Source organism: Diplotaxodon limnothrissa, linkage group LG23 (genome assembly GCF_057381915.1).
Source record: "Diplotaxodon limnothrissa isolate DT_005_m linkage group LG23, D_limnothrissa_male_GT1.1, whole genome shotgun sequence".
Taxonomy (NCBI): Eukaryota; Metazoa; Chordata; class Actinopteri; order Cichliformes; family Cichlidae; genus Diplotaxodon; species Diplotaxodon limnothrissa.
This window is the reverse complement of record NC_140617.1, coordinates 24642623-24666962: the sequence shown is the minus strand read 5'-3', so window position 1 is coordinate 24666962 and position 24340 is coordinate 24642623. Positions and strand designations below refer to the sequence as shown.

The following is a 24340-nucleotide window of genomic DNA, read 5'->3' as shown; positions in this document are numbered from 1 at the left end:
GCTCTATGTTTTCTTGTCATTTAGGTCTCCGTTATCCAATTCAGCTTTGTCTTTGCTTGTCATCTTTTTTGAAGGAGATGAAGAGGGGTCTTTTGTTTTTTAAATATAAAGGCCCTTAGAGTTTGTTTTATTTCATGTCAAGAAAATTTATATTTTTGATGTACTATATCACTGAGCATGTAAATACTATAAGCCAATCAAGCGTTCGGATGCTGGTGGATGTCAGGCGTGCATTCTGTCAGTTTCTATCTTGTTGTCAGAGGCAGGATGAATGCATTAAGACGACTTCTGTACGCTGCTTTCATCAGATTCCTCTCTTTGAGACATGTGGAGGTACAAAAAATACACCGAAAAGCTCATCAGCCCATAAACACATCAAGTCATTAAGAGAAGTCTCGAACTTCTTGGCATTGTTCGACCTTTTTTGGGAAAGCTTCCAGGGGGTGGAAATCTGTTTCCGCAGGCTCGGTAATGTTCAGATGTGGTGATTCAGAGGGACATGAAAGGTATTTCACTCGCTCATGCTGTTCATGAGTCCACTTGCCAGCGTGAGTGGGGGCATTATTTTGAAATATGAAAATTTCATGAATGAAAAGCTCTTGCACCACGGGGTGTACCTAAGGAAATGGCCTCTTACTCCTTATTATTTCACCATGTGGAGGAATTACTGGGCTTATGACTCCCACAAGATTGCTACGATACATTTAAAGACCAGGCTGCACATTTAACTGTTACAACAATCTGCTGCAGGCATATATGACTTTCTTAGAATGGCAGCAGGGAGACAATTTAGGTCAAGAGGACTACCACTTTGGTCCAAATGAAATAGTGTAAAGCTACACTGAATTCACACCAAAGCACATAAAAGGCGTCTCAAGTCCTGGATTTTTGTTGCTGCAAAAAACATTTGAGAAAAATAACTAATCTTATGAACTGCCTTGACATAGTGAAGAATATCTAAGGTATCCTTCACAGACTGCTCAGCGACCCCAATGCAACCTCCGGTTATGAGGATCAAAGCCGACTATAGATCGCCAGGTTGCAATTCTTATTGATGGAAACAACAGCTGCAGATCCATCATGTAAGTCTCTCATTCCACCACATACCAATGGTGTATTGGATTGAGATCTGGTGACTGTGAAGTCATTCTCATTGTCATGTTTAAGAAATTCGTTTGAGATGATCTTAGCTTTGTGACACGGCGTGTTATCAGAAGATGGTACACTGTGGTCATATAGGAATGGACATCGTCAGCAACAACACTGTTCATTGGTGTTTAACTAATGCTTCGTTGGTACTAAGCGGCCCAAAGTGTGCTAAGAATCAGAGCTGTTTTAATTAATTGTCACATGAAATCAGCAAGATGCTCCAAAGACTCTTTAAAGGCTTAATGTTTAATGTAATAGAGCCAGTGATCCAGATCTTAGTTACTCTCTAGTCCTTGGGTGGTTTCCTGTCCACAAACAACAGGAACATCTAAACACAGTGGAGCTCAGAGCACAGCTCAGGAGCTGAACCAACTGAACAATATGCAGTATGTTTGGGTTCACTGCGTGCAGCCCCAGTGGCCTAATGGATAAGGCACTGGCCTCCTAAGCCAGGGATTGTGGGTTCGAGTCCCATCTGGGGTGCCTTTCAGCAGAGTGGCGCAGCGGAAGCATGCTGGGCCCATAACCCAGAGGTCGATGGATCAAAACCATCCTCTGCTAACACTTTTAGACAACTGGTTGAACCCTGAGTAATGGGCCTCAAGTGTGCCGAGAAAATCATCACACCAACATAAACAGCACAATGGCTTCATGCTTTTTATGCCACCTCATGTTGTAGCCAATTTAGTTTACATGTCCACTGTTTTAATCGAGTACCCGAACAGTTGTACCTAATAAAGTGTGCATCTCTCTAGCTGACCATGCTTATTCTCCGCCCCTTACCTGTTTGATAGATGTAGGTACTTTTACACCTTTAACATCAATGAAATTTTTTTTATCAATTAGGTGGATTGGCCCCACCGGACGAATCACAGTGATTAATAATTCTGATTAGATGCCGATATTGTGATTAACAACATTTTTTTCCTCTATCATTTAAAAGATTTTCACTTTTCAGATGAAACATCTCAACCTCCACGAGACAACTTGTTTTTTTGTTGTTCTTTTTTCTTGAGGATTAAGTTTCCATCAGTCACTCTTGGTGACTTTGGATTCACATTTCTGTGGCGTTTCATGTTGTCACAACTTTTCACTCTGTTCCCTTTGTGGCGCTTTATTATTGCGGTTTTGTCTCGCAGTACAAAGACTGTATGGATTCTTTGATATGTCAGCGATGCAAATACAATGATGGCTTGAAATGACAAGAAACAGAAAGGAGCTCATACTCTGACAGCAGAACTAGGCCAATTTATATAGCAAATGATTGGTGCCATTCGTTTTAGCGCGCACGGAAGCAGTTGTTCACTTATACGGCGAGCAAAATATTAACAGTGTGTTCATAAGTAATTAGTCTGAACTCTAACCTTTCTTCCTTTCAGCACCCAGTCTGCTGGCTGTCTCTCTAACTCGCTGTAAGAAAACGAGCAGCTTGTTTCAGCCTCAACAACCCCTGAAACAGTCGCCATAAAGTAAACACACTAGAAATCTTATAAAATTGTGGATGAGGTGATGACTATGGGACATTTAACCATATTTTCGTACATTTAATAAACAGATAAACAATTAAATTACAGAAAGTTCCCTTTTTTTATACTGTTTCCTTAAAAATGTATGGTTTTTTTTAATGGTGGCTTTACAGTAAAAATTGACTTGCATTTCTCTTCTTTTTCTTATATTGAAATATTTCATGAATTAAAAGGGTATTTAAAGTTATTTACACTGACAAAAAGGGAAGTTTTACTGGTGTGGGCCACAATGTAAAATGAGTTTGACATCTCAGCTGTGGAGGAAAGCGAGGTGTAGGAGTTGGAAAGAGTGGAAAGGGCGGAGGGATCATCCAATGCAGCGACCTCGGTTGATCGTGCGAGCGGGGGGGAAAGTCTTTGAGTTAAGTTTTAATTTTTACTGAAAAAATCTCAGTTCTCTGACTAACAGACTTGCCAAATCTCAGCCAAAGTTCTGGTCTAACCTTGACCACGTTTCGTTTTCCAAACTTTTGCTGCTCGGATCGCTCATGGGTGTCCTCCCACTGTGTACTTGTACTTGTGCAACAAGACGGATGCAGAAAGAAGAGAATCGTAAGTGCATCCTAAGCGGTCCAGGGCTCCGCAGGCCTGTGCAAACCTGTAGGTGGTGATGAACAATTACTTAGACACACTCTGTTTGTTTTCCTCTGGAGGGAAAGAGGTTGGAGTGCATTTTTCTTTCATACAAAAACATAAAACTGCTCTCTGTTTTGGCCCTTTAGGATACCGTAGGTAAACAAAATTTGTAATATTTACTCGGCTGCAGTCACCCGGGTACTTGTGTCGGCAGTGGCTCCAGCTTGTTGCAGCATCGGGTACATCTGAGCGGTCTGCAGGATCTGAGGCATCACTGGGGAGGCTGTGCTGGCACGGATGAGGAAACGGGAGAAGGAAAGTGGGAAAGGAGGGGGTATAAAGGGAATCAATGCAAAGCTCCTTTTAAACTCAGTTCCCAGGCTGTGCAGCTGCTAGCAATTACCTGAGAAGGAGAGAGGAAAGACTGTGAAGTAACCCAGCGCTGAAGGCCTCTCCTCAGCTCACGCCCGGAGGCTCACTAATTACTTCACCAAAAACCCTGAATATCTGTCAGAACCAATCAGAGGCCGCCAGGAAATAGGAACATGGAGAGGCATTCATTTGTTTGTGAGGCAAACACTCGCCAAGATACTAAGAATCTGTGTTTATTAATGCATGTGTACAGGTTGCTCCCTGGAAAATATTGCCTCCCGCTCTGAGGAGGGACATTTTCATCCACACAGACGCAGCTTAGCATGGAGTTAAGCAAAGGGTAGAAAGTAGAGTCGGAAACATGAGGTGCTTGCTCTATAGGAGAATCGTCATTTCTGCATCCTTACTCTTCCCTCCTTCCCCCAACACCTTCCTTCATCTTCTTTGGATTGGCTAGGGAGCCTGACTGTCCCCCTCCCACTCCACCACCACCACCCTCTGCCATATGCTCAACGCCGTTAGTCTTTTAGAACCACTTTGTCACTCTCCCGAGTTTAGGAGGTAGACTTTGAAAGTGATGTCGCGGGATGCAAAACACCCGGGGAAGGTGGGCCAGCACCAGACAATGATTAATACGGCTTTCAGAGATCTCCTTGAAGGAAACTGAGGCGTCATTGCGTCGCTGCAGAATTACTTCAGCTTAGAAGGGAGGTGTGGGTAGGAGTGGTGGTGGTGGTGGGGCGGAGGGGTAGCTGCATCATAGTTCTTTGAATCGCCGTATATGGATGTTTTTTAATTAAAATGTTTAGAGAAAAACACATTATTCACAACCTTGAATTGCAAGGGCGAAACATACTTTATGCATCAGGGAGGAGGAAAGTGTTGAGACTTTGTCACATTCATGAAAGCCTCATCTTGATTTCCATGCCGCTCCTCCAAGGTTGAGCAGGTTGTTGTCGCCCCCCTCCCCCCCACCTCCTTCCTGTTCCAAGTTCTAAAATGATAAATGATAAATTAGCGCACATTTCTCATACCTTTCATCTGCTAAGATGTCGGGACGCACCGAGAAACAAATGCTGGAGATTTTAAACGTTAGAGAGAGGCTTTCTTTCTCCCTTTGGGGAGTGCTGATGTGTGCTTTTGCATGAATGGAGCCCAAAGGGAGTTTGCAGAGCTCGAGGTGGCAGGAAGAGCAGGAGCTGGTCATTTCCAACGTGAAGCCACAGGATCGTGTTTTCTCAGGGGCCGCTAATACGCGCTGGCATAGTGAGTGACTCTCCTAGATGAAGGTCTAATTAAGACTAATAGAAGACGATGATGGAGGTCTGCTCGGGGAGCCGTGACACTCACACCTCCTGTGGGTGTTACTTGGCTTTCTTCAAGGTACACTTATACACAGCGTGAAAGTGTTGTGCCATATCACAGAAGCCCACTGAGGAAGCTATTTACCTGTCACTAATTCTTGCTTGTTGCTGAGTAGTAAGATGCATGGTGCTGTGCAAAAGTGTTGAGCCATCCTGCATTCCTTTATGTTGTTTTGGAAAAACATACATAAGGCCTGGGGCCCAGAATCTGCCTGACAACGATTCCTATCCAGCCGACTGGAGGACTGGAAAATGTGAAGGAGCACGGTGGGTCAGACGTAGGGCTACACGATTAATCGTTAGAAAATCGCGATCTCAATTCATACTTATGTGCGATCTCATTTCCAAATGACAACGATTTAAAAAAAAAAAAAAAAAAGACGACGGCGATTGTACCGCATTTTGATCCGGGACGTACTCTGCATGAAAACAAGCGCTCACTCTTCCTGCTCAACAAATGACAAGGGCGGAGCCTTATACCACGTGATACAGAAGCTGTGCCGTGTGATGCTAAAATTAGCAGGGAAAAAACAATGGAGAGCACGTCAGGGATGACGAGAAAGTGACAGGAGGAAATCCGTCCCGGTCAACCACCCAAACATCAATAACGGGAACCTTATACAGCGCTTCCCTATACACGTCGAACTCCCGCAGGCACAAAGAAATTACGGAGGCTATTACTTATCACCTGACCAAAGATATGGCTCCCATCAACACTGTGCAAAACGAGGGATTTAGGAAAATGCAACCACAAAACGTGAGACATTTGTTGTTTTATGTTTATTTATTGTGTTCATGTTCAGTCTCAACTGTTACGAAGTTGATGGGTTGGCAGTTAATAAGTGCAATAAATATTTATACTGGAAAAGAAAATCGCTAGAAAATCGTCATCTCAATTCTAAGCCAAAAAATCGTGATTCTCATTTTATGCAAAATCGTGCAGCCCTAGTCAGACGGCTTTGTTTATTGTTGGGGTTTTTTTTACAGTGAGTCTGAACAAAAAAAAGTTAATTTTCTTTATGTTTTATAACTTTTTCTGTGATTTTCCACGTTTATTTCTTACAGTTTAAGCCCAAACAGTCATGCTAATCTACTACACCAACGTGTCTTTATCATGTGGAAAAACTGAGACACGCTGTTGAAATTGCATTGTTAAAAATCCCTCTGGGATTAAATGTTCAGTTTTATTTCTCTTTATTGAGAGAAAGGGGAACTTTCACTAGTCGGGGCCACTTGAGCGAGTTATTTGTGGCCTACGATGTAAAATGAATTTGATAAATAGTCCTCATTACTCGTTGGGTGGCTTTAAAGGTGCATTGTTGATTTAGTCTTCCTCTCACTGGGCCGCTGCTGAAACATTTATTCAGTAGCAAAGTGAGCGAGGATCAGATTGCACATATTTGGTAGAAAGCAGAATATCAACACTGTGAAGAAAGTTCAACTGAGAGCAGCTCACTGGGGAACTCAGATGATTTTGTTGTTTTTTGATAAAAAATGTGAAAAATAAAAACATAAAATGAAAAAGAGAAACGTTCCACTAAGACTGTGTTCAAACTTTGACTGTGCATATATCCAGCTCTATGATCTGATGGACATCTTTACAGATTTAGGTAGCAATCACTAACTGTTCACTTTATAAGTTTACGAATGTCTAGGTTCTTGTTAACACAGATATCCAATCAGCCTATCGCCTTGCAGCAACACAGTGCATTTAAGCATGATGAAGAGAGCCTGCTGAAGTTTAAACAGAGCATGAGGACAGGGAAGAAAGGGGATTTAAGACTGTGGAAATGCACTCACCATGTCTCATCAGGATACAGCCATGTTCTAGCAGTGAGTGCATTTATAAACAGTTTCCTTTGCAATAATGACAGAAAGCTGGCTGTCTAAAAGTGCTAGCAGGAGATGGCTCAGCACACTTGTGATGCCCACGCTGCTAGAAATCACGCCAGATGGGACTCGAACCCACGAGCTTGAGCTTAGGAGGCTAGTGCCTTATCCATTAGGCCACTGGGGGTGCACTCAGTGTGCTGCATATTATTCAGTCTACAGCTGATCCATTGTGACCTGCAGCAGAATGAGGAAAATGTCTATTCAGCTCCTGAGCTTTGCTCTGGGCTCCACTTTGTTTGAGTGGTGTTTCTGTTGTTCGTGGAGACTCATGAAACCAGACGAGGACCAGAGAGTAACTAAGATGTGGATCACTGGCTCTGGTTACATTAAACATTAAGTCTTTAAAGAGTCTTTAAAGGATCTTTCAGAATTTATACCACAAAGAACAAAGACAGCTCCGAAGGAAAAAGTGGGGTCTGACCCTTTACTAGAAAAGTATAGTGCACAGTATAAAATATTGAATAATATAAGTAAGTATAAAATACTATCACAGCACAAATCAAAATGGGGAAAATGTAGTTCACACACAGTCTATTGAGTTTGAACTCTATTATTCTTAATTTTTACAAACTCTTTAAACCTTCGACTTGCCTGTAAGCTGATTTCTGCTGTTATGATCCCGGTCACACCCACTCCTGTCACATTTCTTCTGTCCCATCTCCCATTTTTTTTAAAATAAAGAAGTTGCAGTGGCCAGTTTGAGGGGGGGAAATGTGACAGTGATATAATGAGCTATGAATACTCGCATTTATCCACTAATAAGTGAGATAATTTAGAAATGAGTGCTGAGTAATGACGTTATGATTGTGGTGGGGACACAGAAACAAAGGAAGTGCTCTCACTCAGTCATTCCCTTCCTCCAGCACACACACACACACACACACACACACACACACACACACACACACACACACACATTCATGTACAAAGAGTCATTTGCACACTCAATAAAACTACTGTTCTTCCATATCGCAATTTATCCGAACAAATTAGAGGCTGCGAGCATCCCACAGATGAAATCTCAGTTAGTATCTACCATGCAAATTAAAGCAACGTGGCCCATACTCCATTACACATATCATTATAAACCCCTTTGCCCCACTTCAAAACCCCCGCTACCAATGATCAATCTCACCATGTTGGGGTATAAAATGCAAAGCTGTGAATTAACAAGCAGGCGTGACAGGCTGATTATTGATTTAATGTCAGCGCCTGGACGGCACATACATCTCTGAGGCGCAGCACACTATTAAAATGTCCTAACTAGGGTAATTGCATTAGACACCTTTTTATACCACTTTGTAGGGCTAATCGGCATGTAATAAGGAGAGAGATGAGACAGGAGCCCAGCGATTCGTCGAGACAGCGGCCACGTGATGTCATGTCTGGAGGCGGAAGGTAAAGCAGGAAAGAGGGAAGAATAAAAGAAGTAGAAGGGAACGATCGGGGCTTTAATCTGTGCAGGGTTACAGATTTCTTGCCACTACAGTAGGAAAGGTTAGAACAGAGGTCAAAGGTTAAACAGAGACACGTCAATGTTGGTCTTTGGACTGACCTGATTAAAAACAACTACATTTTGACAGAAGCCCAGAGCGAAGATCAAGATCCAGCCAGCGTGCACACCAGAACATAAAAGCAGAAAACATGTAAGAAGGCCTCCACCCGAGCCCAGCAGAGGCCGGACAACTCATCCTGGACCCACCCAGGCAGCACAAGCACCATGTGAGCCGAGGGTTTCTTACAATTGAAATCTAAAGAGTCCTGCTGACAGATTTATTTAGCAATGTTTCTTTATCAGGCAGAAAAACTAAGTTGCCCAAAGTAGGCTGCATGTATGCGACCCTCGATGTAAAAAGAGTTCGACATCTCTGAGCTAAAAGCTTGCTTTAGTGTTTACAGTTTGGTGTTGTTAGAGTCATGCTAGCTAGAAATTGCGCAAAGGTAGATGTGAAGACAGGCCCGCGTTTGTGTCCGTGAAGTTTGAAGGGCACAAAAACAGAACAGTCCTGCAGGAAGACGAAAAGCATTTTCCCAAGAATTGAAACATCCTTCAACATGTTGACAGCGCTCCAGGCTTGGACCACTTCCTGTCGCTCCCTGAATGAAGATGTGAAACTTCATTATAGAACCCCCCGATGAGGCCTGTGAGGGAGGGAAAACAGAGAAAAGAAAGAGGAGAAGACGAAGAAGACGGGGTGGCCAGGTGCCAGGTGCTCACTGTGACGGGACACCCCATCGCCACGGAGACATGGGTCAGGGGGCATTTGGTGGGAGGGGCTGCTCGGGGCAGGGGGAAGGGGAGGGCGCGTGCTCCGAGCAGCGGGGCGGCCAAAGCTTTGGCATGAATTACCCGCCTGCTGAGCCGGCGCTTTGGAGATGCTGGATGAGAGGTCACGTACTCAGTGGCCCTCAAACGCACACACAGGCTCGCCCGGCAACAACAACAAGGCTCTGTGTGCGCCCGGCTAGTCACAACAGCTATTCTGCATTTAGCACACAAACACTTGTGCGCTCTTGGAGAGGATGAATTAGGTCAGCTCGGTTGGTCAAACAGGACGGCTCGATCCGCAGCGGGGCACTAAACACAAATTATTCTCACTAGAATGCTTTTAATATCAAAGAGGAGAGGGACAATCAGTGGCTGGACCTCCTCCATTTAGACTGTCCCACAGCTCAGCGTGGCTCCATGCAAGGCACCTTGTCCAAAGAGCACCTGGACGCGAGAACAATTCGGGCGAATAGAGCACACTCGGTTTCTGTCCTCGAGTAAACAAGCTGAAATGCTGATTTTTTTTAAATTTTATTTATTTTTGCCCATCTGGGGAACTATGGCGTTGCTACGGTCACCGAAAGGCACAAGAAAAGTTTGTTTAATCTGCACACAGAGAATAAACATTTTAGTTTCTCGACGTGTAATAATTGAAATTTCATTTTTAATATTAACTTCATTAGATAAAATTAATGAGTTTGTTTTTGCGCTTTGAATTTTGGTAATTGGTTGACCTTTGTTTGTTGAAATTGGGATTACAAAGCGCATTGTGTTTTATGATGAAAAATAAAGATGTGGTTTGAATATGAAATGTATATTTTAACAGAGAAAACCTAAATACTTGAACTGCCTATAAAAAAAATTGAGGTTTGTATGTTTTAATGTGTTTTTTTTATGTACTTGATGTTATAATGCTGATGTTTACAAAAGTCATTTTACAGTTCAACATGAATAATAAAAGGGGTAAAAGAATACGTTTGAAGGCTGCAGTAATGATCCTGTTTTGTTGACCTTAGCTTTGTATCCCACAGACCCACACTGTTGTATATTTAATCAGACTGAGGACTGAAATTCAAAGACTAGCAACGACAGGCTAAATAACCCTCGGTGACCCAAGTTAAACTTGGCAATGGGACTGATAATTTACATATAACAGGGCTGTAAATAAGTGAGAAGGTCATCTATACCAGCGGTCCCCAACCCCCGGGCCTCTGACCGGTACCGGTCCGTGAGTCGTTTGGTACCGGGCCGCGAGAGTTGAGGCTCAGGTGTGAAATGTATAGTTTTCAGGGTTTTTATCAGTTTTGGCCGTTATTTTGTTATCGTTTTTATCGTTTACTCGGTTTTCCTTGGTCTTTTCACGTGTGTTATGAATAAATTTTCTTTTTTTCGGTACCGGTACTAGTTTTATTTTGTTGTATTTGTCCGCGACGCCTTAAAGGCGGTCCGTGAAAATATTGTCGGGCATAAACCGGTCCGTGGCGCAAAAAAGGCTGGGGACCGCTGATCTATACTGTTAGATACAATCAGGTCCATAAGTTTGTGGACGTTTTTACTTTAGACCATAACATCGTGTTTTAAATCAAATAACTAACATGTGACTGAACTGCAGGTTGTTGGCTTTACAGCTTTTAGAGCATTTTTTATAAACAGTTCCGCATTTTCAGAGGTTCAAAAGCAATTAGACAATTGAGTTTCAAGACCAGCATGAGTTTTGATTTTGGCATTTCTGATGGTGTCAGATGGGCTGGTCTGACTATTTCAGAAAGTGCTGATCTGCTGGGATTTTCCCACATAAGCATTTCTAGTGTTTACAGATAATGATATAAAAAAGTGAGCGGCAGTTTTCTGGGAGAAAATGCCTTGTAGATATCAGAGGTGAGAGGTGAATGGCCAGGCTGCTTTGAGCTAAAGGAAGACAACAGTAAATTAAAAAAAAAACACTTGTTGCGACCAAGGTATGTGTAAGAGCATCTCTGAAAGCAGCAGAAGTCCGCAATGGGAACCAGTCTCGAGCTATGAACTGGAAATTGAGGCTATAAAACACAAAACTGGACCATAAAATACTGACAAAGGTTCGCTGGTCTGATGAGTCTCAGGGCAAGGTGAATATATCCAAATCAAAGCGTTTCCTTGAACATGATGAGTCCACTGTACTCAAATGGCCTCTGCAGACACCAGATCTCAATCCAATAGAGCAACTTTAGGATGTATTGGAACGGGAGATTCACATCATGTCAACATGGACCAAAATCTGTGATGAATGGTTCCAGCACCCTGTGCCATTAAGAGCTAAGGCAGGGTCCAAACAGATACTAGGAATGACTTGGCCAGTAAGTGCATATATAAACAGTGTCCATTAATGGACACGTTAAACAGTGACCTTAATGACAGAAAGCCCGCTGTCTAAAAGTTCGAGCAGAGAATGTCCTCTGCGTTAAGGACCCAGCATGGTTTCACTGGGCCACTCTGCTGGACAGCACCCCAGATGGGATTCGAACCCACAATCCCTGGCTTAGGAGGCCAGTGCCTTATCCATTAGGCCACTGGGGCCACCTTGTGTGTCATCCCTCTATGTGGTTACTGCCCTTTGCTTATCATACCAAAGTGAAGCTGGCCGTCCGAACAAAAATTTTACCCACGCCTGCCTTAGACGAAGGATCTTGTTGGTTGTTTGGGACTTTGAAGCTAACACTGGCTGTAAAAAGAAAAGTCACACTGAAGTAAATAGGTGGTAAATGAAGGCTTTTGGAGCCAGTGAGTAGCTTTAGCCTCTTAGTAAAAATAATCGTGTTCTGATAAGATCATCAGGCAGGCTACCATTTACCATCTTAATGTGGAGTTGCCAAGGTTACACGTATCCAGTGTCAAATGCACAGATGCGAGATCTGACTTTTACTGTGATTCAGGAAAGAAAACAGGAAACAAATTGTGCCTAATGGTGGATCACTGAGCCTCCTCTTCATTGTGACATCGCCGTTAAACTAGAGGTTTGTTTTCGCCAGCAGTATCCGTATGTGATGATCCCACTCCCACAGGAAGAGGGAGAGAGTGGCTGAAGTGAATCAAAGGCCAGCGGCTTCTGTGTCTGTCTCCGTCCGGTTGATTGCCAGAGACGCTGGATCAGCGCCTCCATCATCTGACAACCTGTGAGAGCGACTCATTCATTCAATCCTCTCCTACACACCTCCGGGACCTCAACAACACCTCGCAGCATAATGAATCAAACGCTCTGCCAGGAAAACACAAACCCCCGCATAAACACACACACACAGACACGTGCACATGTCGCAGTAATGATTGTCAGCGAAGACAAAAGAAAAGTTTGGTGACGAGTTCATGACTTATTCCGTAAAAGGGAGGGGGGGCTTGTGGATGTGCTGCGGCGAGATTCTGGAGCCATGTAATCATGGCAGGCGTCAACAACGCCATCCTTATTACTGCAGTAATGAAAAGTGAATCAGTCTCACACGGATTCATTTGTTAAAGGCAAATAATTAAGACAAAGGTCCTGCATCAAGCAGACAAATCAGAAAGACAAAGTGTGGTGCGTGACAGTCCTCCCGCGGTGATGCAGGCCTGTCCTTTTGTGTCATGACTAGTCGCTCTCTGGCATTAATCAGAGCGTCGTCCTATCTTGTTAGGCTGAGCTGGGAGATGATAGGGAGACCGCAGGTCTTTAATCAAGGTTAGAATAATCTGCGATGGTAGCTGATTATAAACCTGATCATCAGCAACATATTGTCACCTCCTAATCATCCAAATAAACAGAGAGAGAGGGAGAGAGGGAGACCTGCCCTCAGCCCCCACGTGGAGGAATAAATTACACGCAAACACACACATGCCAGAGCCTTACACATGCCTACATGCATATGCAAACACAATAAATGCATGCATTGCACACACACAGGCACACGGGGCCGAGCGTGCGCGTTCTGATATGCAATCTGCAGCGCGCTGCACTTTTTTTTGTTGTTGTTTTACATCAAATACTTTTAATGCAAATACCACATTTTATGGGGGCCTTTTGAAAATTCTTGCCTCTCAGCGATTGGGAAACGAATGCACCGCGGCTAAGAAAGCCCCAGCTTGAAAGACATCCATCAAGACAGCAGATAAACAATGAAATGGCCCCTCTCAAGTCAGTGATAACCTCAACTTCTTTCTAATCTACTTTCATGTGCTTTGTCTCCCCTTTTTTTCCTCTTTTTTATTTACTCCCACTCTTTTATTTCACCTCTCCCAGGGTGAGCCTCTCCTCTTCCTCTTCCTCCCTCTCCTTCCTCCAGAAGCTCATTACCTCGGGACCGAGCGAGATCTCGGCTGTTTTCAACGCAGCAAAAACAAAAAGAAGAAGAAAAAATTATAACACGACCGGCGACGGCACTCGTTAGCAGCCTTGTCAATCATCTTTGGCGCAGGCAGGGTGGAGAAGCAATCGGCGCCGGGGTCAGCGATGAAGATGTTCATTCTCTATTCATCCATCACATCTTTCGGGGAAATCAATTTACAGCGCATCAGCGTCACAGTTGCCTCGACAACAGCGGTGATGTGAGAGTGGAGGGAAACAACTTCTAAGAGAGAGACAGAGGAGAGTGGTGGATTCGTTTAGATACAACCTAATAAATGTCACTCATCTTCTTCTTCTTTGTCTTTTTTCTCCACTATCACCCCACCACCACCACGTTCTAGGTTACATGAATGCTTTGTCCTCTACTCAAAATTACTATTTGCTAATAACTCAAAACTTTAATAGCAACCAAAGCAAAGCATCAACTACCCAATCCTTTGTGGTGCTTTCACTTCCCTGTCCCGTTCAGGAGGTGGCAGGTGACGAGGCGGAGGTTTTGGGGGACGTTGCCGCTCATTTTTAATGTAGTTGTTGCTTTCTCGCAGGTGTCAGCTTCACAGTTCATTAAGGGTGTTTGGTTTGAGGGGGGGGACCTGAAGAGATGGAGGATGAAAGACAGACAGAGATGGAAGAGAGTTAGAAAGTAACTGGCGACGTAAATGAAACACGCCGCCGACGCCGTCCACGTTTGCAGACTTCAGATGAAAACATGGGTTAAAAAAAAAAAAGAAAACAGACACTGAGCGACGAGTGTGCGCTGGTCATGGGAAGGCTTTGAGGAAACCTGAAGTGTGAGGTGGAAGACAGGCGAGTAGAGGGGGACGTGACAGAACGAGGAGAAGGATGGAGTGCCAGTTTGTGTGCATGGAAGCGCACAAGCTTTGCCAAAAAAAAGTGGGTGTTTGTGCGTATGTGTGTGTGTGTGCGTGTGTGCTTTCATTCCAGGAGATGTCATGCTGTTTGAGCAAACGGTTCTCCGTTAAGGCCATCCACCGCCTGCTGCCGGCGCCACCACCCCTGCTGTACCCAGCCAGCCTCGTGCCAACGCCTCCGACACCACAGCCGCTGATGCCAGGAGCCCGCCTGCCCCCTCATCTCAGCAGAGCAGATGTCACTCAATTGCCCTCCACCTCACCCCCTCGGAAACTTCACCACCACCACCAGGAGCCGCCGCCACCCTAACAGTCAGCCGAGCCAGCGTGCCAAGCAGGCGACGTGTTAAGAGAAAGTGGGGCGGCGGGCCCGCCGACGGGACGGCAGCAGGCGGGAACGCACAGAGCGGGGAGTGCTGTAGATTTTTCGCGCTCCCGCCAATCGCCCCCCCCGACACCACCCCCGATCCACCCACCTCTCCCTGACAAACGCACGCACATGCCGCATGCACTGGCTCACAAACACATGCGCAGTTCCCCACCCCATTGTAAAAAAAAGAGACACACTTTCCCCTCGTTCTCCCGAGATGACACCCCCTGCAGGCCTTTGGAATATTTTAATTCTGTTTCCTAACTCTTATTATGTGTGGAGTGTGTGACATGTGAATTGTAATTAGTTGCTCTGGGGTGAGCAGAGAGCGAAACCCCCACCTCTTTAAAAAAAGAGAGAGAGAGAGAGAGTGAAAACACTGGAGGGCAAATAATCTTTCCAAACACCCCATCCAATTTTAACCCCCCTCCCCGAGTCACAACCTGGTGTTCCTGTTGCCACCTTCGGTTTACCTACATAGGTGCAGGCCCCCCTCCCCTTTTGTGTTGTTTCTCCATCCAAGCCCGCCATTCTCCTCCTCCTTCGCACCGCCGTGGATCTTATCTGCGAGGGAGGCCCATATCAATAACCCCGCAGCCTCCGCTCCTGCACTACAAAGAGCCCGGGCAACAGGGGCTAGCTGTAAGGATGGAAGATAATGGGATTGAGGTGGTACTTAAATCTCAGCGAACCACTGCAGCTAAGTAATTAGTGGATGGGATCCATACTGGAGGGTTAAGCAGAGCTAATGCCACCCTGGGCGTTGCTGCTGGAGCAAAATTAGCAGTATAGGAATGAGAAAAAAGACAGCTTGCTGCATCTGTCTCTCAATCTATCTGCTAGACAACCTCCAACGTTGGTGAAGCTCTCCAAGAAACCCCAACGCAGACAGAAAGAGGCCAGGGGTAGGAAGGTGGGAGGGAGGACGAGGATCAGGGATTGTAATTTCACAGCAGTGTCAGAAGAGCCAGCCGAGGCCCTGTCTTTCCATTGAGGCTTCATTAGGGCGAACAATGGACTTCCCTGCCATCTAATTAGATGAGGTTAATGAGGAGAGGAGGGCCACGGTTGATCCCCACCGTGCAGTCTGAGTCACAGGCGGGGTGGGGGTGGTCAAGGGGTCTTGGGGGCACGAGAGGAGCGTCCCCTTGGAAAGGACGCAATGTACAGTGCACTGTGTGGGCCGCGGCGAGAGTGTAAACTCCATCTAAATCGCTGTATGATTGAATTATTGATTCCTGAAGGGAGGTAATGGGTTGATAACACATTGTATTACATTCACTGTGATTCTAATACGGTTTCACAAATATTACAGAAGAATTAGATATTGAGGGAAATGAGTGCAAGTGAAGACAGCGGAAAAGCAATTATTTGTAATAGCTTACAATACATTTTGCAGGGTGGTTCATGGTGAATGCTGTTCAAGAGCAAATATTAGTCACTTGTTTTTTCTTTAAAAGCTGCAGCAATCCTCTCACATCTCATTGGACTTTTCTCTTTTCTTTGAGTCTCTAAAAATACTGCACACCGGTCAGTTTCTAAAAGCCGGAGCTTTTTGTGATGTTTGGCTTCACTCTGTTCATTTTTTAAAAAAAAATACGAGTGTCACAGCTTAGAATAAAGCTTCTTTGTGGGGAAAAAATCTGTTCCAGCTGCACTATACCTAACATGTAAACTCACAGGAGGCTGTACGGATATGAGGCTAGCATCAGTTTATCAAATTGTTTCACTATCATCCATCCTTGTCACTTATATGCAACGTATGCAAAGCTTTTCCTTCTTTTTTAGTGCATCATTTCAAGAAAGAAATGACGGAGGTGAGTCAGTTAATGACCAGATGCAAGGTATGCCTCCCACCTACTCGACGTAGAAATGAGTGAGGGAGAAAGAAGAGTCATTAATGGCTTCACCCTGCTGTCTCTTCAAATTCTTGGGTCTTGGCTAATGGCTGGTCAGACACACATTTCTTTCTTCTAATGTGGTGTAGTTACAAAGATGTAAAATCACAGTCCAAAAATGCAATCATACACAACATGGTGTCATAATAACATCACCGCAGGACGATTGTTAAAAACAACTGGCTTCCTCCTTCCACTAAATTTATTATATCAGTACTGCTATTATAGTTAGCACACACGCTTTATGGATTCTGATCACTAATACAAAATATAATCAGAAAATTATATGATGATGCATTATGTTAGGTGGAAAAATCTGAAATAGCTTAAAGCAGAAACGAAGCACTACACGTATAAAGGCTTATTTACACCATGGAGCTGTAGTCTAAAAAAAATATCAGATTTAACTCTGTCTGTGAAGTTAGATTTAAGAAATAAGTGAGCCATGGGTCTGCAAAAAGCAACGTGAAAGTGAAAGTTCTCAGAGAAGTCTCTCACCTGGGGCGCTTCTTCTAACAGTTCACTGCATCTGCCTCTTCCTGTTCAGTGTTTTTAGCACCGACGTGTCATCTACACTAAGCTGGTGACATCTCGGAGGGACACACCGATCACAGTGTCAATCCCTATTTCGGGTAGGTACCATCAGGCAAGTGCATAATATTACCCGACTAGTTCTGCTGCCTAAGCCTAAATAAATGGCTTGACTGTCACTGTTTCTGAACATTAATGGAAATGAATCATTTTAATCTGGGAATGTAAATATATAAATACTGCCATACTTTCATAATACTCCAAAGTACTCATATGGCAATGCATATTTTAATGGAAACCTCTGAGACTGCCACTTTATTAGCTGTAACAACACAAAAGGGATGTTTTCACACCGAGGCTCATTAATTTCAACTTGTAATACAGTATACAATATGTAATTACATGGACCATTTGGATCATGCTGCATGGTGACTAATGAGTACTACTTTTGGTATTTTAGTTCAGAGTTGCCTTTTTTTTGTTACACCAGATCCCCTTCCAGATGCAACCCCAAAGGAGATTTATATCCCTGGCTGGAATTGAACCAGTAACCTTTTACCCACCAAGAAAATGTGTCATCATTTTCAAGAATAAAGGGAAAGACAAGACTATATATACAAACAGGTTTGATAGTGCATTCTAGACTCATTCAAAAACCAGAATCTCCGAATTCCCAGTTAGAATTTTCATCTAATTGTCTGCATGATAAGACGGGCACTTAAACTAAAGTTTTTTATGTTTTATATTTCAATTTTGGATAATATATCAAGAAAGTTAAATATTAGAACAACTTTTATTAGAGCTATATTTAATATATTGGATTACTTGTAATATTAGTACTTTAACTTGTTCATTACTGCTCTTACCTTTGTGGAGCAATTTCCTCTGTTTTGCCGTTTATCATTTATCATAACAATAAGCACCTTATATTGTTGACACAAGAACACACTGACATCTTAACTCAGTATTTACCTGCCTGTGCAATCTCTGTCGTCATGATACTCTAAAAAATCATCACAATTCAAAGACGAAGATTATACATTTGAAATTAGGGATATCACGTGTACTGTATTGTGGTTTTGTAGTTCCCCTAAGGGAGACTTAATGAGATGAAATGTCTAAGAAGTTTCCCACCACTTTGCCTTTGTCTTTATCATCAACATTTTCAGACCCCAAAAATCAATTTTAAAGGAATCTAAAATAATAAACCAACAAATGCTAAAACCAACTTGTTATCAACACCCAGAAAACCCACCAAAGTGCCAGATTGCTCACAACACAGAATACAGCATGTGAGTTTGCCCGTGATTAACAGCTAATTAAACGGGTGTAAGAGAGAGGGGAAGAGGTGTGCGTGAATTTGCCATTAGAGATGTGCCAGACGAGGGACTGGGTTTATGTATAGATAATGGCAGTTAAAAAGCTTGTGTGAAGAAGAAATAAGGGGTATTTTGGCGCCGTAAAAGCAACAGCTGGCATTTAATCTATGGAAGTGACAGTGAGAAGCAAGCTGTAATGTAAGGAAAGAAGAATGTTTTTAACAAAAAAAAGAAAACTGGTTTCATTTTGCCATTTATACTCTGCTTTTATGCAGTCGTAGGAGGTTCATTCTTCAACAGTAAGCATTTTGTTTTGTGTGCAGCAAAACAGCCCTTTTATGGCGTTCTACATCACAGTGCATTATAGGAGATTTGAGGCAGCACCTGCCTGATCTGTAAGCTAGCAGCATTGCTCTCCAAATGGGACATTACTCCGTGGATGGGTAATGTGATTTTTGTGAACTGGGAGGCAATTTTGAGATTTCAAAAACAATGTCATCACTGCGCATTAGTGAAACCAAGAGATTACACCTGCTGCGGCAGAGCTGACGGTCTAGTTTAGACACACACGTAAAGGCACACACATATTGAGGTAATGTGTAGTAATGTGTGGGTCATGGTGTGCAGTAATAGCCATAATCACAGTTACAGTTAAGCTCGTTTCACATGAGCCTATTGAAGCCCATGAGCAATTTCATTTTATATATCCAATACTGTGCAAGAGTTTTGAATCATTGTAATTTCTTTACATTTTGCTGGGAAGAAAGGAAATATTTCCAATGATTTACTGAAACATGCAAACACACAGGGAAAAAACAGAGTTTGTACAATTGTAGAGAGTTGAAAGTCAATATTTGGTGTGACCACCTTTATTCTTCAGCACAGTCTGAACTCTCTTAGGCAGCTTTCTTGTCATGTCTTTAAGTCGTCTTCAGGAATAGTTCTCCAGGCTTCTTGAAGGACATTCAAAGCTCTTCTTTGGATGTTTCTGCCTTTTGTTCTGTTCTCTGTCCACATGATCCCACACTGCTTCAATAATGTTGAGGTCCGGGCTCAGGGAGGCCGATCCATGACTGATAGTGCTCCACTGTGTGTTTTTCTATCCAGGTATGATTTTCTGGCATTGACAGTGTGTTTGGGATCGTTGTCATGATGAAAGATGAAGCTGTTGTTTATCAAAACCTTTGCAGATAGTGGATCAAAATCTGATGGTACTTTTCTGTATAATTCATCTATTTTCACAAGATCTCAAACACCACTGACTGAAATGCAGCTCCAACCATGACAGAGCCTCCACCGTGTTTTACAGATGGCTGTAAATGCTCACTGTTTTACCTCTCTCTCTCTCTTGACCTCCTCTGTATACACTGACAGTGATTTGAACAAAGTTGTATATTCATTATTTCATATGACTTGCTTTATGTCTCGTTCTTGTGTAATTTCCGTACCTGAGCCTTTTCTCCCTGTTTCCCTTCCTTATGAATGGCTTCTTGACAGACACTTCGTTTGTCCATCACTTGTCCAGTTTACTCAAATTATTTATGTTGTCAGATAGATAGATAGATAGATAGATAGATAGATAGATAGATAGATAGATAGATAGATAGATAGATAGATAGATAGATAGATAGATAGATAGATAGATAGATAGATAGATTCTACATTTTACTCTGCCTCAGTCTCAATTCTTTTCATTTCCCCAAAGAAATGATGCAGTTGAAACTGACATGCGCGAGCAAAATGTTAATCAAACAAACCCATTTCTCCTCAACAGCTAAACCAAACAAACGGGCCTCAACTTTCCCATTCAAGTCAGAATGACAGCGTAACACAACACAGCAGCAGCGAACGCAGCGTTCTTTATTCAGGGAACGTCAGCCGCGCGCTATTCTGTTGAAAATATCAACTTCAGATGTTGAGGGGAGGAAAAAAGACGGGCGTTTTGTCTGCCTTTGTTGGTTTGGGCTTGATATGCCGCGTGAGCCTTTCAAGCCATTTGTTAGACTCAATTTCTTCCTCTGTTACATCTACAGATTACGTTTCAAGCAAACAACCAGCAACATGAAGGCGCAGAAGCGCTATTATGGTGAGAGAATGACAACTTGCATAGGCAGAGAGCAAGGGGAGAGAGGAGAAATACAAGAAAAGGATGAGAAAAAGAGTTGATGTAAAGAAGGCGAGGGAGATTGGAAAGAGGCGGAGATAGACGTGATGAGATACTACAGTGATGGGATGTATGCGTGTGGGGTGTGTGTGTGTATGGTAAATGCTTGCATGCAGGTTATGCAAATAAAAGAGCTTTGATTCTTTGGCCTTAAACATAGATTCCCTTTCATTGTTTTCCTTTCCGTTAACAGCCTCTTTTGGTTTTGCGTCTCTCCTACACCGTCTCGTCTTGTGTGTTCATGAAACATCACAGCAATGTGTAAAGTCTAAACTTGAAACATCTGGCTGAGATATTCATTTTCTTTCTAGATAAGTAACTTAAGGATGCATATGAAGTGAGTGGCCTCTCACTGTCTTTTTTTGTTTGTTTAGATATCTAAACAGTAGCCACAAAAATGAATATTCATTTTTTCAGAAAATTTAAATCTGAATAGGCCCTACTTGTGTTTTAATTGATCTTTAAGTAATAATCATCATGACTAACATAAGCAAGCCCTGTCCTTACTATTAATTTATGGCACCTGGAGTTTGTATCAGCTTCCATGTAAGTTTATTAGCTAGATAAGCACAACTAGTGACAATCCAGCAAAAACAGAATGCTAATGTCTCACAGTTTGTTTAGTGTATGCTGTGCATCACATTAGCAAGAAATAACACTTTTGTTATAAAAAATGGACCCAAAACCCCCCTCAAATATTAGTATTTCTTTACAAAAAATTGCTCAGTATTAGCCTTTTGAATTAAGTAATGACCAGCAATAAAAAGTGTGGCTCTAATTTTAGTTTTAAATATCAAGTGTTAACTTTTATTACAGCTTTAGCTACATAGCAAATGTAATAGTTGAATTAGCTTAAATCAAGCTAAAACATAGCCCTGCTCTTTAGTAAAAAAAAACCCTGCTTGTTAAGTTAGCAGGAAGTGTGCTATTCTGGTAGTAAAAAGAACAAAAATGTATTTAAATAAAGAAGCAAATAGTAAGATATGGAGGGTGAGGTACTTAGACTACCCAAGTAAAGCTAGGCTATGGCTTCTTTACCTTCTGGATAGGTCAGGTCCTCAAGATAGATTAGCAGGAGCATTTCCATCTACAAAGGGAGAGACAAAGTCCATGTTATGAAGAAGGAGAATGGAAGTTGAGCAATCTGACCCAAAACTCAACAAAAAAAGATTGAGTGTGAGGGTTGTCTGGGACCACTTTTAAGTTTGCTAACTCACTGTTGTGCTAGATTTAAGCAGAGAAACTACAAAGTTAACCATAGAGGCGCCGTGCACATTTTGCATGCTATTGCAGAAGTTGCCTAACTTAAATCCAAATTGTAAGTCATATTGACAACTTACAGCTGTTTTCTGGGAGACAACGGTTTCCGAATAAAGTCCACTGTGTGCGCTTTGAAAGAAGTCAATTGTAAAAGTAAAGCTTTGCATGCAAAAAAAAAAAAACTTTCTCAAAGACGTGCCACATTTTTACTTTCATGGGTTACTTTTTGGTTGTGTTTTTGATTCTCCATCCAAGTAAGTACAACAGAGAATTTTTTTCAAGGTACTGGAAGGAAAAGCATGTCGCCTTATAGCACATATTACTCCACTGAAGCAGGTCAGTATATCAGCTACAGTTTGCTCCATTTTTTTTCTTTTTACTTTTGCCATTTTACAGTTATATAACAATGCACGAGGACACACTAACTGTTAACTGCTTGCCATCTTCATTTTTGTTCTCTCCTCCTATGATTTTCATTTTACTACTCTGGAGCTAGTCAGAATGTCCATTAATGTTTCGTACACTTCATTAAATACCACAGCAACACCGGTTACGGGACTCAGAAAAATGCTCTCATACAGCTTTTGGATGATTATGATCATCTGCATGTTACAATTTTTAAAGAAATAACTTCACATTGAGCCATATCTGCTGGTTCCCCTTATAAACATTTACATTTGCAACTGCATGTTCATTATTAAACAATAATGGAAAGTATACTTTCTACTACTTCTTGATATATTTGTAATTTGTGTTTTTAACCACTCCTCTTTATTGTCATTGTAAACACACTCAGACATGAATTTCTCATCCTGATCTTGCTTAAATCTAAGTGGGGTTGGCTAGAGTCAAAACACAATCTCGCGTAATTTTTTTAAAAATCAGATATTGGAAGTAGTGTGTTCCCAACAAGTGCAATTAAAATTGTATTGTTGTTGTTTTTGTGCCTTCAGAACTTGGATCACTCACGAGTATAAAAGACAGACCCAGTCCCAGGAATAATTTAGTCTTATTCCATAGCTCTACATGCCATTAGTGTGTACACTTCAGTAAGGAGGATCACTTGCCACGCAACAGTGGTCTGCTTTTCCAAGCTTCCCAGCAGCACTCTACTTTAACCTAGATCGCCATCTAGTGATGGTGTGCTGTACACCACCCTCAACACACAGTCCAAGCACATCAGAGAAATAACAGTGACTGTATGGAATTACATGTGTTTTTTCTTTTAAGTGTATGTTTGTGTGTGTGTGATTGCAGAAATCTGCTTTTCCTCGGACATCGCTGTGAGCGGCTGGACCAAGGATCGATTCGCTCTCGTTGCTGGTGTCGACAGTTAAGGCAGTAATTTCCACGGTGGTTTTCTACAAACAAAAACACGTTAGTTACAAATTGCATCCAACAATCGTCTGCTTCCTCATGTCTTGATTTTGTAAATGCAGGCTTAGTTTTAGACTCTCGTCAGAGGAATTTTGAATGGAGCAGATAAAACTTTTTTTGGGTGTTAAATCTTGTTCTTTATTGAAGATTTATTTGAACTGGGGTGAAATAATAATTGTTATTAGTGTATCTACAAGATGTTAAGAATTAAAAAACTTTTTTCAGCTTGTCGTTGGCGCACTTTTGAATAGGACAGCTTGTTTTTTGAGCACTGCACCCCACCAACTTTTAGAATTTAGGAAACCTTAATTTTTAGCTTTTTTTCAAATGCAATTTTGAATGTAAAATTCATGGATTAATTAAAGGGAATTGCCTGAATTAAGTCAAAGCACAAAAATAAGAAAAACTGACTTCAATTCAAAGTACCAGTTGTGTACACATCTTCCAGGAAGTAAGAAAGACTTTTTTTTTCCTTTCATGTATTTACATATGTTCCTGCTCCTTTTTTCCCCTGAGTGTATGTAAAAATGTCTTCGTTTTCCAGCTGTAGCTCCATACATGTGTGTGCGAGTGTGTGTGCGTGCACAGGCCATGCGCCACACCTCTCCATAATGAAATCATGCGGGTCAGTGAGGCCAGCGAGGCTCGGGCAGGTCACCCAACAGATCGGAACTAAGCTGCTTTGACCCAGCCTGGTACTGAATGCCAAACACACACAAACGCACACCATGCACGGCGCTTACAGCACAATGGAACCACTGTACAGAGGGGAGGGTGTGTGGTAATGATTAAAAAGGCGAGTCCAAGGAGTGTATTTACAATGCAGGAACCTACGCAGGCAATTGTCTTCTTGTTGTTTTACTCCAAAACTAATAAAAACCTATCAGAGAAGACGCCTTTAAAGAGGCTTTGAAAAAATATCACATCAGGAAATTAAATCAACAACAGAAGTCTGTAAACACCGAAATGCTACATTAGATTACAGTACAGCAAGTTGTGTTTTCAGCAGGGTTATTACGGAGAAAGGGCTTTAATCATTTCGCTTCTAT

The 24340-nt window shown here is 42.4% G+C and overlaps 2 non-coding genes across 2 annotated transcripts; one reads left to right on the top strand and one right to left on the bottom strand.

Moving 5' to 3' along the window:
- The first annotated feature begins 1559 nt into the window (after positions 1–1559).
- trnar-ccu (transfer RNA arginine (anticodon CCU)) lies at positions 1560–1632 on the top strand. The gene has a single exon. It is a non-coding gene; the product is annotated as a tRNA-Arg (tRNA).
- A 9997-nt stretch (positions 1633–11629) lies between these two features.
- On the bottom strand, positions 11630–11702 carry trnar-ccu (transfer RNA arginine (anticodon CCU)). Its single transcript has one exon. It is a non-coding gene; the product is annotated as a tRNA-Arg (tRNA).
- Positions 11703–24340: the final 12638 nt, after the last annotated feature.